The sequence below is a fragment of the Dryobates pubescens genome, chromosome 13 (genome assembly GCF_014839835.1).
Source record: "Dryobates pubescens isolate bDryPub1 chromosome 13, bDryPub1.pri, whole genome shotgun sequence".
Lineage (NCBI taxonomy): Eukaryota > Metazoa > Chordata > Aves > Piciformes > Picidae > Dryobates > Dryobates pubescens.
Window position 1 is genome coordinate 22995336 of NC_071624.1, and position 13608 is coordinate 23008943.

Sequence of the window (13608 nt, forward strand, 5' to 3'; positions counted from 1 at the left end):
GTCTGGAGCACAGCCCTGGGAGGAGAGGCTGAGGGAGCTGGGGTTGCTTAGCCTGCAGAAGAGGAGGCTCAGGGGAGACCTTCTTGCTCTCTCCAACTCCTTGAAGGGAAGTTGGAGCCAGGTGGGGGTTGGTCTCTTCTCCCAGGCACCCAGCACCAGAACAAGAGGACACAGTCTCAAGCTGTGCCAGGGGAGGTTTAGGCTGGAGGTGAGGAGAAAGTTCTTCCCAGAGAGAGTTGCTAGCCATTGGGATGTGCTGCCCAGGGAGATGGTGGAGTCCCCATCCCTGGAGGTGTTCAAGAGGGGATTGGATGTGGCACTTGGTGCCATGGTTTAGTAGTCATGAGGTCTGTGGTGACAGGTTGGACTTGATGATCCTTGGGGTCTCTTCCAACCTTAGTTATACTGTGATACTGTGACTTGTCCAGAGGCTGTAGGATACTCTGTGGTGAGCATCACCAGCACTGCTACATCCAGTGAGGCTCTCAACACCACAGCAAACACAGCAGTGGTAAAGTTTTGGTCCATCAGGGAAATAGTCCAGAGAAAGGCAGAGTTGCTACTCTACTGCTGGTTGCACTCAGGTCTGACTGGGTTCCAGTTACCTGGTCTGGTGGAATATGTCTCTGCCCACGGCAGGGGAATTGGAACTGGATGATCTTTAAGGTCTCTTCCCATCCAAACCATTCTCTGATTCTATGATAAGCAAAGCCAGAGCCTCCTGCGAGGCCACAGCCCTTGCCTTTGGGGGCTGATCATCCCAAGATCCTGGTGCTGCAAGGCCTGCCAGCATCCTTGGGTGCAGAACTCTGTCTGCAGCCAGACTGCTCCCTGCCAATGCTCTGGGCAAGGCAAAGGGACCACAACAAAAACAGTCTTCTGGTGCCCTCAAGGATTCAGCACTCCTTGTTTCTTGGCAACCAAACTCAACAACTTTACAATATGTCAGCAGAGGAGAAGCCAAAGCAAGGAGTGAAAAACTGAAAGCAGGTAGAGAAGGACCAGGAATGAGAAGGGAGATGAAAAGATCCCGGTAACCACATCCTCCGTGAGCCCTGAGATGTTCATCAGCCTGAGCCAAGCTGCTGGCAGCTGGGAGCTGAGATAGGATGGGGTTGAGTCACCAGGGCTGGGGACAGAGACAAGCACTGAGAAGATCCCATCTCAGCCTGCTCTTCTCCAGGCCAAACAGCTCCAGGTCCTTCAAGGAGTACATCTTGGGCTGGTTTTAGCCAGGTCCCTCAGGAGCTGCACCAGGCCCGTTCCTCACTGCCAGCAGTGAAGGCATGGGGGCAGTTTGCTCAGGTGCAGCCAGCCATGGAAGCTTTCAAAAGCTGATGGAGACAAGCAGCACCTCGACTCACTTGAGAAGCAAAAGGTCTTTTGTTAGCCCTCCTGGAGAGGAGAGCTCTGCCTGTTGGAGCCCCTGCGGCTGGAGAGGTTGGGGCAGACAGCGCTACAGCTGGCTGGGGCTGTGTGCCCGGAGCTGGTCCAGCGGCCGGTTGGAGCATCCTGCTCTGCGTGTCCCGGAGATGCCGGGCTCACCCGGAGGTCCGAGCAAGCCCCCGGGGCTGCAGCAGTAGCTGTCACCACTTGGTGGGGCTCTTGGCCGGGTCCTGCCCCTCCCGGCCCCGCTGCGGGCTGCGCCCCGCTCCGGGCTGAGCTCCGCCGCCGGGGAGCCGCTCCGGGGCCGCTCCTCTCCCGGTGGCCGCAGTCCCGGGCGACAGAACAGGACCATGTCCTACAAAGCCATCGAAGCGGGTTAAGATGGTGCGGACGGAAATAAACCCAACAAGCCCCACCACGGCCATCTGCAAACTGCCTCCATTGTGGAGCCAGGGAACACCTACGGGCATGAACACCACAAAGCCCGGAGTCTCACCTAACCTCCAGGAGCTTGGATCACAGGCTCCCAGGAGGGTAGGGGTTGGAAGGGACCTCTGGAGATCTCCAAGTCCAACCCCTCTGCCAGAACAGGAGCAGAGAATCCAGCCCAGGTCACACAGGAACACATCCAGATGGGGCTGGAAAGGCTCCAGAGAAGGAGACTCCACAACCTCTCTGGGCAGCCTGCTCCAGGGCTCTGGGAGCCTCACAGGGAAGAAGTTCTTCCTCATGTTGAGGTAGAACCTCCTGTGGTGGAGTTTCTATCCATTGCTCCTTGTCCTATCCGAGAGTGCAATTGAGCAAAGCCTGTGCCCTCCCTCCTGCCCCCAGCCCTCAGATATTGATAGACATTGATCAAATCCCCTCTCAGCCTTCTCCTCTCCAGACTGAACAGCCCCAGGGCTCTCAGCCTCTCCTCACCAGGCAGTGCTCCAGGCCCTTCAGCATCCTTGTAGTCCTCCCTTGGACTCTCTCCAGTAGATCCCTGTCCTTCTTGAACAGGGAGACCAAGGTGGAAGAGGTGGCACCATGAGGATGTGTTAAGACACAATCTGCTGCACCTCAAGATCCTGCACAGGGTAGCTGAGCACTGGAGAACCTCTGCGTGCCCTTGGCATTCCCTCATCCAGCTTTCTCTAGCAGACCCAGAGGAAATGGCCTGAAATTGTGCCAGGAGAGGTTTAGGCTGGATATGAGGGAAAATGTCTTTGCTGCAAGAGTGGTCAGGCACTGGAACAGGCTGCCCAGGGAGGTGGTGGAGTCCCCACCCTTGGAGGTGTTCAAGAAACCTGTGGCCATGGCACTTTGGGACAGGGTTTAGTGGCCATGGTGGTGTTGGGTTGATGGTTGGACTCCATGATCTTAGAGGGCTTTCCCAGCCCAAACAATTCTCTGACTCTATGCTCCCTAGTGACAGCAGAAGGAAAGGGTCAAAATACTGTATAATTGAGTCACTTAGAATGAGTGCAGAAGTACCAAGCCGAGCTCCACTGACTCCAGAAACTCAGGCTCCCAGGGAAGCAATTCCTGACACACCTTGGGGAGCGTTCAGAGGAGGCTCCCAAAAATGGCCACCAAAAGGGCACCACAGCAAGGAAGTGTCCCAGAGCCTGGTGGCCTTCAGAATCACCAAGGTTGGAAGAGACCTCAGAGATCATCAAGTCCAACCTGTCACCACAGACCTCATGACTAAACCATGGCTCCAAGTGCCACATCCACTCCCCTCTGGAACACCTCCAGGGATGGGGACTCCACCACCTCCCTGGGCAGCACATTCCAATGGCTAACAACTCTCTCTGAGAAGAACTTTCTCCTCACCTCCAGCCTAAACTTCCCCTGGCACAGCTTGAGACTGTGTCCTCTTGTTCTGGTGCTGCTTGCCTGGGAGAAGAGACCAACCCCCACCTGGCTACAACCTCCCTTCAGGGAGCTGGAGAGCAATGAGGTCTCCCCTGAGCCTCCTCTTTTATTCCCTGTGTGTTTGCCCAGGGGGAATCGATTGCTTTAACAGCCACAGGAAAACACAGACCAGGAACTGCAGTGTCTGTGTCCTGTGGTGCCTCCAATCACCCACAGATAACCAGCATCACACAGCCTTCACCTGCCTGCTCCCTCAGCCTGCAGGAGCCCAGGGATGAAGTCACAGCTGCAGCACTGCTCGGAGCTGTGTCTGACCCTGGGTGGCAATGGCTTGGGATGCTCTGATGGTCCTGGGGCAGGGGGACAGGAGGGAGCAGGCTCCCTGTGACAGGCTGCCCAGAGGGGCTGTGCAAGTCTGCTTCCCTGGACACATTCAAACTCCACCTGGATGTGTTCCTATGTGACCTAGTCCAGGTGATCCTGCTCACCTCCAGCCTAAACCTCCCCTGGCACAGCTTGAGACTGTGTCCTCTTGTTCTGGTGCTGGGTGCCTGGGAGAAGAGACCAACCCCCACCTGGCTCCAACCTCCCTTCAGGGAGTTGCAGAGAGCAAGAAGGTCTCCCCTGAGCCTCCTCTTCTCCAGGCTAAGCAACCCCAGCTCCCTCAGCCTCTCCTCACAGGGCTGTGCTCCAGACCCCTCCCCAGCTTTGTTGCCCTTCTCTGGACACCTTCAAGTCTCTCAATGTCCTTCTCAGATTGTCCCTGCTCAGACACTTGTCACCTCTGGAGGCTGAGAGCCCAGGTGCATTCCTCAGCTTGAGAGGATTCTTCTTCATGCAAGGGACACACGTGTGGTCCGCCCAAGTGACATGCTCCACTCAGCTCTGCTCCAGACCACCTCAGCCCCCTCTTCCCTCCCACCCTCTCTTCCCACTGGGTGCCACACAGGCAACTCCTCAAGCAGCAGCAGCAGCAGCAGCAAAGCCTCTCACTGTCTCCATCCCACAACAGGATTTCCTGGCACCTCCACTGCCCCTGCCCCTCGCGCTGTGAGTGAGCCACCACGGCTGCACATCCTGCTCATGGGACAAGAGGAGACTTGAAAACTAACCCAGGAATGATGCAGAGACCCAAATGTTATGGGATTCCTTAGTGCAGAGCACTCATGCCCCAAGAGGAGCCCCTGGCTGCAGAGTCAGGATCCTAACAGAATCATAGAGTCATGGAAAGGTAGGGGTTGGAAAGGACCTGCAGAGATCAGCCAGCCCAGCCCCCTGCCAAAGCAGGGTCACCCAGGGCAGGTCACACAGCAACACATCCAGAGGGGGCTTGAAAGTCTCCAGAGAAGGAGACTCCACAGCCTCTCTGGGCAGCCTGCTCCAGGGCTCCAGCACCCTCACAGTAAAGGTTTTCCCCATGTTGAGGCAGAACTTCCTGTGCTCCTGTTTGTGCCCATTGCCCCTCATCCTATCTTGGTGTCTGACTCCCTCTGACACCAGATCCCTGGCTGCAGACAGGCTCACTGATGGCACGAGTGAAGGGGTCCTGCAGCCACTCTGCTGGTGTGGGCACCTCTGTGGCAGCAGCTGCCACAACCCAGAAGTCATTTCTTCTCCCAGAAAGCCCCTTGAAGACAAAATCCAGTCCCTGGAGAGAGAAGGTGTGTCCAGATCCACAATTAGAGAGGTCTTGTGGACGTTGCCTAAATCCCACCACAGTGCTGAACCAGGACCCCCTGCTGCCAGGAGCTCCTGGCCAGCAGCAGGACCTTTACTGATGTTATGCTGGATAGTATCATAGTATCAGGCAGGGTTGGAAGGGACCACAAGGATCAGCTAGTTCCAACCCCCCTGCCATGGGCAGGGACACCCCACACTAGATCAGGCTGGCCAGAGCCTCATCCAGCCTGGGCTTAAACACCTCCAGGGCTGGGGCCTCAACCACCTCCCTGGACAACCCATTCCAGGGCTTCACCACTCTCATGGGGAAGAACTTCCTCCTCACCTCCAGCCTCAATCTCCCCACCTCCAGCTTCATTCCATTCCCCCTGGTCCTATCACTCCCTGAGATCCTGAGAAGTCCCTCCCCAGCCTTCTTGTAGCCCCCTTCAGATCCTGGAAGGCCACAATGAGGTCACCTCTGAGCCTTCTCTTCTCCAGACTGACCCCACAGTGCTGCTCCACCTGGGCCTTCCCTGCTTGAAGCCACATCAGAGCTCTGGCCCTGGTGTTGGGTGACTCAGCCCTGCCAGCTCTGCCCATGGCCTGGCCCTGTAAGACCCTGTCAGCCAGGCCTGTGAACTGGCTGGCTTGGTCACCCCATCTGCCCCTGTCTCACATCCCTCACCAGGACACAGCAACCCCTTCCCACCCCTGTGTGCATGCCACCACTTCTTTTTGTCACCTGTTTCCTCAGCCTGTAGCTTCTCTTTCTTTCCTACCTTTCCCCTTCACACCACACCTCTCCTAAAGCCCTGCACTTCTCTTTTCTACCTCGTCCTTGCCACCTTCCCAACGCTATCCCTGCTGCAGCCTCTATCTTCACACCACCCTGTCCCTCCCACCATGCCAGCAGCACTCCCAGGAGCTCCTCAGCAGAAACACAGGGGACATGGAAAGGTGCTGGGGAAAGGCAGGCATGGGGAGCTGCTCCATTCTCACTTGGGGGCTTCATTTATAGAACAGCAGCAAAATCAAGATGACCCTGAGAGGTCACCTACCCACTTGGCTGCCCCAAGGCAGGATCAGCCAGACCTAAAGCATTCCTCAGAGACACTTGCTCAACCTGTTTTTGAGACCTTCAAAAAGGGACACTCCTCACCCACTCCAGACCTGCCCTCTCCTCAACACCAGAAAGGACCTGAAAGGAGCCTACAAGAAAGCTGGGGAGGGACTTTTCACAAGGGCTGGGAGTGATAGGACAAGGGGGAAGGGATTGAAGCTTGAGGAGGGCAGATTTAGACTGGAGATCAGGAAGAAATTCTTTCCAGTGAGGCTGGGGAGACACTGGAACAGGTTGCCCAGGGAGCTTGTGGCTGTCCCCTCTCTGGAGGTGTTCAAGGCCAGGTTGGATGAGGCTTTGAGCAGCATGGGCTGGTGGGAGGTGTCCCTGCCCATGGCAGGGGGCTTGGAACTAGATGGTCTTGAAGGTCTCTTCCTAATCAAACCATTCTGTGATTCTAGTACTGAAGAGCCCGATCCCCACCTGGCTCCAGCTTCCTTTCAGGGCGTCCTACAGAGCAATGAGGTCTCCCCTCAGCCTCTTTTCTCCACCCCAGTTCCCTCAACTGCTCCTCACCAGCCCTGCTCTCCAGACCCTTGATTGCCCTTCTCTGGGCACCCTCCATCACCTCAACATCTTTACTGTAGTGGGGACCCCAAATCTGACCCCAGTATTTGAGGTGTGGCCCCACCAGTGCCCAGCACAGATCAGCAATCCCTGCCCTGCTCCTGCTGGCCACACCACTGCTGATCCAGGCCAGCATGCTGGTGGCCTGCTTGGCCACCTGGCTGCACACTGCCTTGTCTTAGACTGGAGATTAGGAAGAAACTCTTGACAGTGAGGGTGGGGAGACACTGGCTCAGGTTGCCCAGGGAGGTTGTGGATGTCCCCTCCCTGGAAGTATTCAAAGCCAGGCTGGAAGGGGCCTTGAGCAACCTGGGCTAGTGGAAGGTGTCCCTGCCCATGGCAAGGTGTTGGAGCTATTTCTCTCAGGGTCATTCCAACCCAACTCAATCTATGAACAGTACACTGGCTTGTCTTCAGCTGCTGTTGACTATCACCCCCAGATGCCTTTTCACCATGCAGCCTTCCAGCCTGGAGCACTCATGGGGTTGTGATTGTAGTGCAGGACATGGCACTTGGCCTTGCTGAATCTCTCACAACTGGCTTCAGCCCATTGCTCCAGCCTGGCCAGGTCACTCTGTAGAGCTTGGTGTCAGAGGTGACCCTGGGGAGTGACATTCTGTGCCCTTCCACCTTGGAGGATAACAGGAGATGCCACTGTATGGCATTACCTGAACTACCTTTGTTCCCACACTTGCTGACTGCTTTGAGGAACCCCTAGGAGGGTTTGTGAAGCTTCCCTCTCCTTTTCCTTAGTGCTGTTAGTTCTTCCCTTCCTTCCCTTGTGCCAGTCATGGTTACTGATCTGCCATCCCCAGCACTGCTCTCAGCCTCTTCAAACTCAGCTTCCTGCTTGCTCTCCCCAGTTTCTCTGCCAGTGTGGCCAGCTTAGCCATGAGTTACATGTTGGTGTCAACAGTTCACCAGTTCAGGCCATGATTCCTCTGGAGCTCTTTGGGGAGCACCCCCTGGTCCTGTCCTCTTCCTCTCTTTTCCATGGCAACCTTACTGGTTGGTTATAAAATTTTTACTGCCACTTCAGACCACATAAATCCTTTTGACTCATTCATCTCCCATGAAGGAAGGGTGTGAAATGCTCTGAGTTCCCTTACAGAGAAAACTGAGGCTGCCAGGGACTTTGTTTCTCTGTGTCCTTTCTCGGCTCCTGTCCCTAAAGACTCTTTTGTGAACAGAAAGGGGAACAGAAATGTTTCAGTGATGCTTGTAAGGGGGGAAAAAAGAAGTGAATGGTCTCTTTTCTGTGGATTACCAGGCTTAGGCTGCAGCAAACTGATTCAGATGAGGCATGTTCCTGAGTGATTCACTCAGGGTGACCCTGCTTTAGCAGAGGGGTTGGACTGGTTGAGCTGCAGAGGTCCCTTCCAACCTCTGCCATGCTGAGATACTGCTCATAGATTGGGTTGGGTTGGAATGACCCTGAAAGAAATAGTTCCAACACCTTGCCATGGGCAGGGACACCTTCCACTAGCCCAGGTTGCTCAAGGCCCCTTCCAGCCTGGCTTTGAATACTTCCAGGGAGAGGACATCCACAGCCTCCCTGAGCAATCTGAGCCACTGTCTCCCCACCCTCACTGTCAAGAGTTTCTTCCTAATCTCCAGACTAAGACAAGGCAGTGTGCAGCCAGGTGGCCAAGCAGGCCACCAGCATGCTGGCCTGGATCAGCAGTGGTGTGGCCAGCAGGAGCAGGGCAGGGATTGCTGATCTGTGCTGGGCACTGGTGGGGCCACACCTCAAATACTGGGGTCAGATTTGGGGTCCTCACTACAATAAAGATGTTGAGGTATGTTGAGATATTACCCCTGGGTGATATCTGTATGGACATCTGTTTCCTTTGGATCTCAAGAATAGAACAAGAGAGCATAAACCAGGCTGGAAAAGACCTCAGAGATCAAGTCCAACCTCTCACCCAACACCATCTGATCAACTAAACCATGGCACCAAGTGCCTCATCCAGGCTCTTCCTAAACACCTCCAGGGATGGGGACTCCACCACCTCTCTGGGCAGCACATCCCAATGGCCAATCTCTCTTTCTGTGAAGAGAACCTAAAACCTCCCCTGGCACAGCTTGAGACTGTGTCCTCTTGTTCTGGTGCTGATTGTCTGCCTGGGAGAAGAGACCAACCCCCACCTGGCTACAACCTCCCTTCAGGGAGTTGCAGAGAGCAAGAAGGTCTCCCCTGAGCCTCCTCTTCTGCAGGCTAAGCAACCCCAGCTCCCTCAGCCTCTCCTCCCAGGGCTGTGCTCCAGACCCCTCCCCAGCTTTCTTGCCCTTCTCTGGACACCTTCCAGCATCTCAACATCTTTCCTAACCTGAGGAGCCCAGACTCAAGGTGTGGCCTCAGCAGTGCTGAGCACAGGGCACAATGACTTCCCTGCTCCTGCTGGCCACACTGTTCCTACTTCAGGCCAGGATACCATTGGCCTTCTTGGCCACCTGGGCACACTGCAGGCTCATGTTCAGCCTACTATCAACCAGCACCCCCAGGTCCCTCTCTGCCTGGCTGCTCTCCAGCACTCTGCCCCCAGCCTTTAGCACTGCCTGGGGTTGTTGTGCCCACCAGCCCAGGCTGCTCGAAGCCTCATCCAACCTGGCCTTGAACACCTCCAGAGAGGGAACATCCACAACCTCCCTGGGCAACCTGATCCACAGTGTTTCCCCCACCCTCCCTGTCAAAGAATTTCTTTCTAAAGCAAATAGGGAAAGAAAAAAAGAAAAGAGAGCAATAAGATACAACTGGCTGTGTTAGACAGGGGGTGAACCTCAGGTTAGCTGTTAAGAAACAGGAAAGATCTTGGAGGCACAGAGAGGAGTTTTGTGGCAAGAGCTGTTGAATCAGCCAGAGCAGTCAGAAGGCAAACAGACTGCTAAGCACCACAGGAAAGAGGGAAAGAACTTAAAGAGGTGGGAATGAAAAATAGAGAGGAAAAATCTAGCAGATAAAGCTGCAGTGTGTCAACATCTTGAATAGTGCATTTCCTGCTCACTCCCTCTTAAACAGAGGGCAGCAGATCTGTGCAAGAAGAGATGGTTCTTGATGGAGAAGAGAAGGCTCCCAGGAGACCTTCTTGTGGCCTTCCAGGATCTGCAGGGGGCTCCAAGAAAGCTGGGGAGGGACTTTTGAGGGTGTCAGGGAGGGATAGGACTTGGGGGGATGGAGCAAAACTAGAAGTGGGGAGATTGAGATTGGATGTGAGGAAGAAGTTGTTCCCCAGGAGGGTGGTGAGAGCCTGGCACAGGCTGCCCAGGGAGGTGGTGGAAGCCTCCTGCCTGGAGGTGTTTGCAGCCAGGCTGGAGGTGGCTGTGAGCAACCTGCTGCAGTGTGAGGTGTCCCTGGCCATGGCAGGGGGCTTGGAACTGGCTGAGCCTTGAAGTCCCTTCCAACCCTAACAATTCTATGAACCACAGAATCACAGAACTTTAGAGGTTTGGAAGGGACCTCCAGAGATCATCCAGTCCAACCTCGATGCCAGAGCAGCATCACTCAGGGCAGTCTGCACAGGAATGCATCAGGAGGCTTTTGAAAGTCTCCAGAGAAGGAGACTCCACAACCTCTCTGGGCAGCCTGCTCCAGGGCTCTGCCACCCTCACAGTAAAGAGGTTTCTCCTCATGGTGAGCTGAAACCTTCTCTGTTCAAGTTTGTATCCATTGGTCCTTGCCTTACAACTGCACAGCACCCAAAAGAGCTTGGCCCCCTCCACTTGACACCCACCCCTCAGCTATTGATAGACATTGATCTGTCAACCAGTACCCCCAGGGCCCTTTCTGCCTGGCTGCTCTGCAGCCACCCTGACCCCAGCCTGCAGCACTGCCTGGGGTCATTTCCCAGACACCAGGTCTTGCTCCATACACCCTGCTCCCTGCAGGAAATCTGTCAGCAAGGCTCTGACCCTCATAGAAATGTTTCTGTTCCTTCACAGGCTCCAAAAGCACGAAGTGGAAGTGCTCTGTTACTCCCCTCCTCAACTCTGCTGCCAGCACCAACCTTGCTGTGAGAATTCTTGGTCAAGATCCTCTGCTGGGCTCTATCAGGAGATGGGGAACCTGTGACAGGATTGCTGGAGGATGGGGCAGGGCAGGTACCAGCTGTGAAAGCCAGATGTGCACCTGCATGGTACCCCTCCCAGAAGTGTCAGAGCACAGCCAGTGGCACAGCTGCTGGCACCAGGGGAACCTTCACTCCTCTGTATGGCCAGGGGGGAAGGTGCTTCCTTGCTCTTCTCAGTGACATTTGTCTCCAAAGCACTGATGCCCTCAGCAGGCTCACTCTGAGATGCAGAGCAGGGCTGTGCTCCCATGCTGCAGGGAAGTCCCCTGCCAGCTGCACTGCCCTGTCAGGATGCTCATCACATCCTCCTCCCCTCCTCTCCTCACTTCTGGGCAGCACTCACCCTGCCCAGAAGCCTTTTATGCTCTTCTCAATTACCTCAGACCCTCAGCTCTGTCAGCTCAACACACCTCAGAGGGCTCAACCTGTCCCCTCTCTGGGGAACCATGCCACTGGCAACCTCCATATCAGCTCAACAGAAACTCTTCTTACAGCAAGATCTCTACAGCTACCTGAAAGGAGGCTGGAGTGAGGCTGGTGGTGGTCTCCCACCCTGGATGTGTTTACAGGTGGTTTGGATGTGGTACTTGGGGCTACGGTTTAGGGGTGACCCTTGCAGAGTAGGGTTCTGGGTTGGACTTGGTGATCCTGAGGCTCTTGTCCAACCTGAATGTTTCTGTGATTCTTCTCCCAAGAAACCAGGGATAGGATGAGAGGAGAGGAACTTAAGTCGTGCCAGGGGAGGTTTCAGTTGGATATTTGGGGACCTTTCTTTATATAAAGAGTGGTCAGGCACTGGAACAGGCTGCCCAGGGAGGTGGGGGAGTCCCCATCCCTGGAGGTGTTCACAAAGCTGCACCACGATAGATTTTAGTGGTTGTGGGAGCTGGGTTCTGGTTGGACTCAATGATCTTAAAGGTCTTGGCCAAGCTTAATGATTCTGTGAGCACTCCACTGTGCAGCTGTCACTCTGTGCACAGTCACAGCAGCAAGAAGGAGGGGATGCTACCAATGCCACAGGAGATGCTGCCTGGAGGCCAGAGCAGAGATGCAGAATAGAAATAGAGATAACAGAAACAGAATAAATCAGGTTGGAAAAGACCTTCAAGATCATTGAGTCCAACCTATCATCCAACACCACCTCACCAACTGAACCATGCAAGCAAGCACCCTATCAAGTGTCCTCCTGAACACCTCCAGGGATGGGGACTCCACCACCTCCCTGGGCAGCACATCCCAATGGGCAATCACTCTCTCTGTGTAGAACTTCTTCCTAACATCCAGCCTAAACCTCCCCTGGCACAGCTTGAGACTGTGTCCTCTTGTTCTGGTGCTGATTGCTTGGGAGAAAAGACCAACCTCCTCCTGGCTACAACCTCCCTTCAGGGAGCTGTAGAGAGCAAGAAGGTCTCCCCTGAGCCTCCTCTTCTGCAGGCTAAGCAACCCCAGCTCCCTCAGCCTCTCCTCACAGGGCTGTGCTCCAGACCCCTCCCCAGCTTTCTTGCCCTTCTCTGGACACCTTCCAGCATCTCAACATCTTTGCTAAACTGAGGGGCCCAGAACTGGACACAGGACTCAAGGTGTGGCCTAAGCAGGACAGTGCTGGGGGCTGCTGCTGGAAGGACATGAGAGAAGGAGGAGGGGTGAGGCAGGGAGATGAAGTGATGTTAACCATGCAGAAGCTGGAAATGGCTGGTTGCAAGAGAAGGGCAGTGTGTTCCAAGGGGCCCAAGGAAGAAGTGCAGCTTCCATGACTCCCAGGCACAAGGCTCAGCCCTCAGGATGTGGGGCTTTTTCACTACCCTGCAGAGAGCTTCAGGAGCTGGTGTAACAGCAAACACACCTTCCCCACGTGTGAGTCACAGACAAACAGGGCACTGATAACAAACACATTATTCTTAGAGAGACTCAGCTCCTACCTCGGCCTCTCAACAGCTCTGACAACCCTCTGTGTCCCCTGGAGGAGTGGTGAGAGGTGGGAGAGGAGACAAAGGGCCTGCAAGCTGCCAGTGCCATGCTGCCAGTGCCATGCTCCCAAGCTCACTCCCTCACATCAGCTCAGGAGCTGTGCCCAAGGGTTTGATACAACAAACCAGTCCCCAGTCTGGGGCCACAAAGGGGATCAGAGGGCTGCAGCCCCTCTGCTGGGGAGACAGGCTGAAAGAAGTGGGGCTGTGCAGCTTGGAGAAGAGAAGGCTCCAGGGAGGCCTTACAGCTGTATTCCAGATTCTGAAGGGAACCTACAGGAAGGCTGAGGAGGGACTGCTTAGAAGGGCTTGGGGTGATAGGACAAGGGGAATGGTTTGAAACTGGAGCAGGGGAGATTTAGGTTGGGCATCAGGAGGAAGTTCTGCACAAGGAGAGTTGAGAGACACTGGAGCAGGCTGCCCAGGGAAGTGGTTGAGGCCCTGTCCCTGGAGACATTCAAGATCAGACTCCATGCAGCTCCAGGCAGCCTGATCTTGTTGGAGATGCCCCTGCTGACTGCAGGGGGGTTGGACAAGATGTCCTTTGAGGGTCCCTTCCAATTTGATGCAATCTGTGCATCAATAACTGCATCTCCCTCTCCTTTTCATCCCAGTGAGCCACACACAGCAGTGCTGAACCCCAAGAGGGACATTTCTTTCATTATCACACGGACAGGATTCGATGGTTTAGGTGAGTCACAAAGTCTGGGTCTTTTCCATGGCCATCATGTGGGAGAAGACTCTTGCTGCACCCCTCAATGTCCTACTGACAGCTCTGCTTAAGTTTGCTCTCCCATGGACAAGAGAGGTCCAAGAGATGGGAGGGAAGTGTCACTTCTTCTAGCTCAGACACCGTGATGACAGTATGGAGCAACAGGGCCATTTCTGGCCAGCTTTCATCATGCTGTCTGGTTATTCTCTCTGGTCCAGACATCCATTTTGGAATATCAAAGGCAAAGGGAGGTTCTCTGGTGTGCCC

The 13608-nt window shown here is 55.0% G+C and overlaps 1 protein-coding gene across 1 annotated transcript in view; it reads right to left on the reverse strand.

Moving 5' to 3' along the window:
* The window catches only part of RNF43 (ring finger protein 43), a 68882-nt gene that overhangs the window by 12029 nt on the left and 43245 nt on the right, over positions 1-13608 (reverse strand). The window lies entirely within an intron of this gene.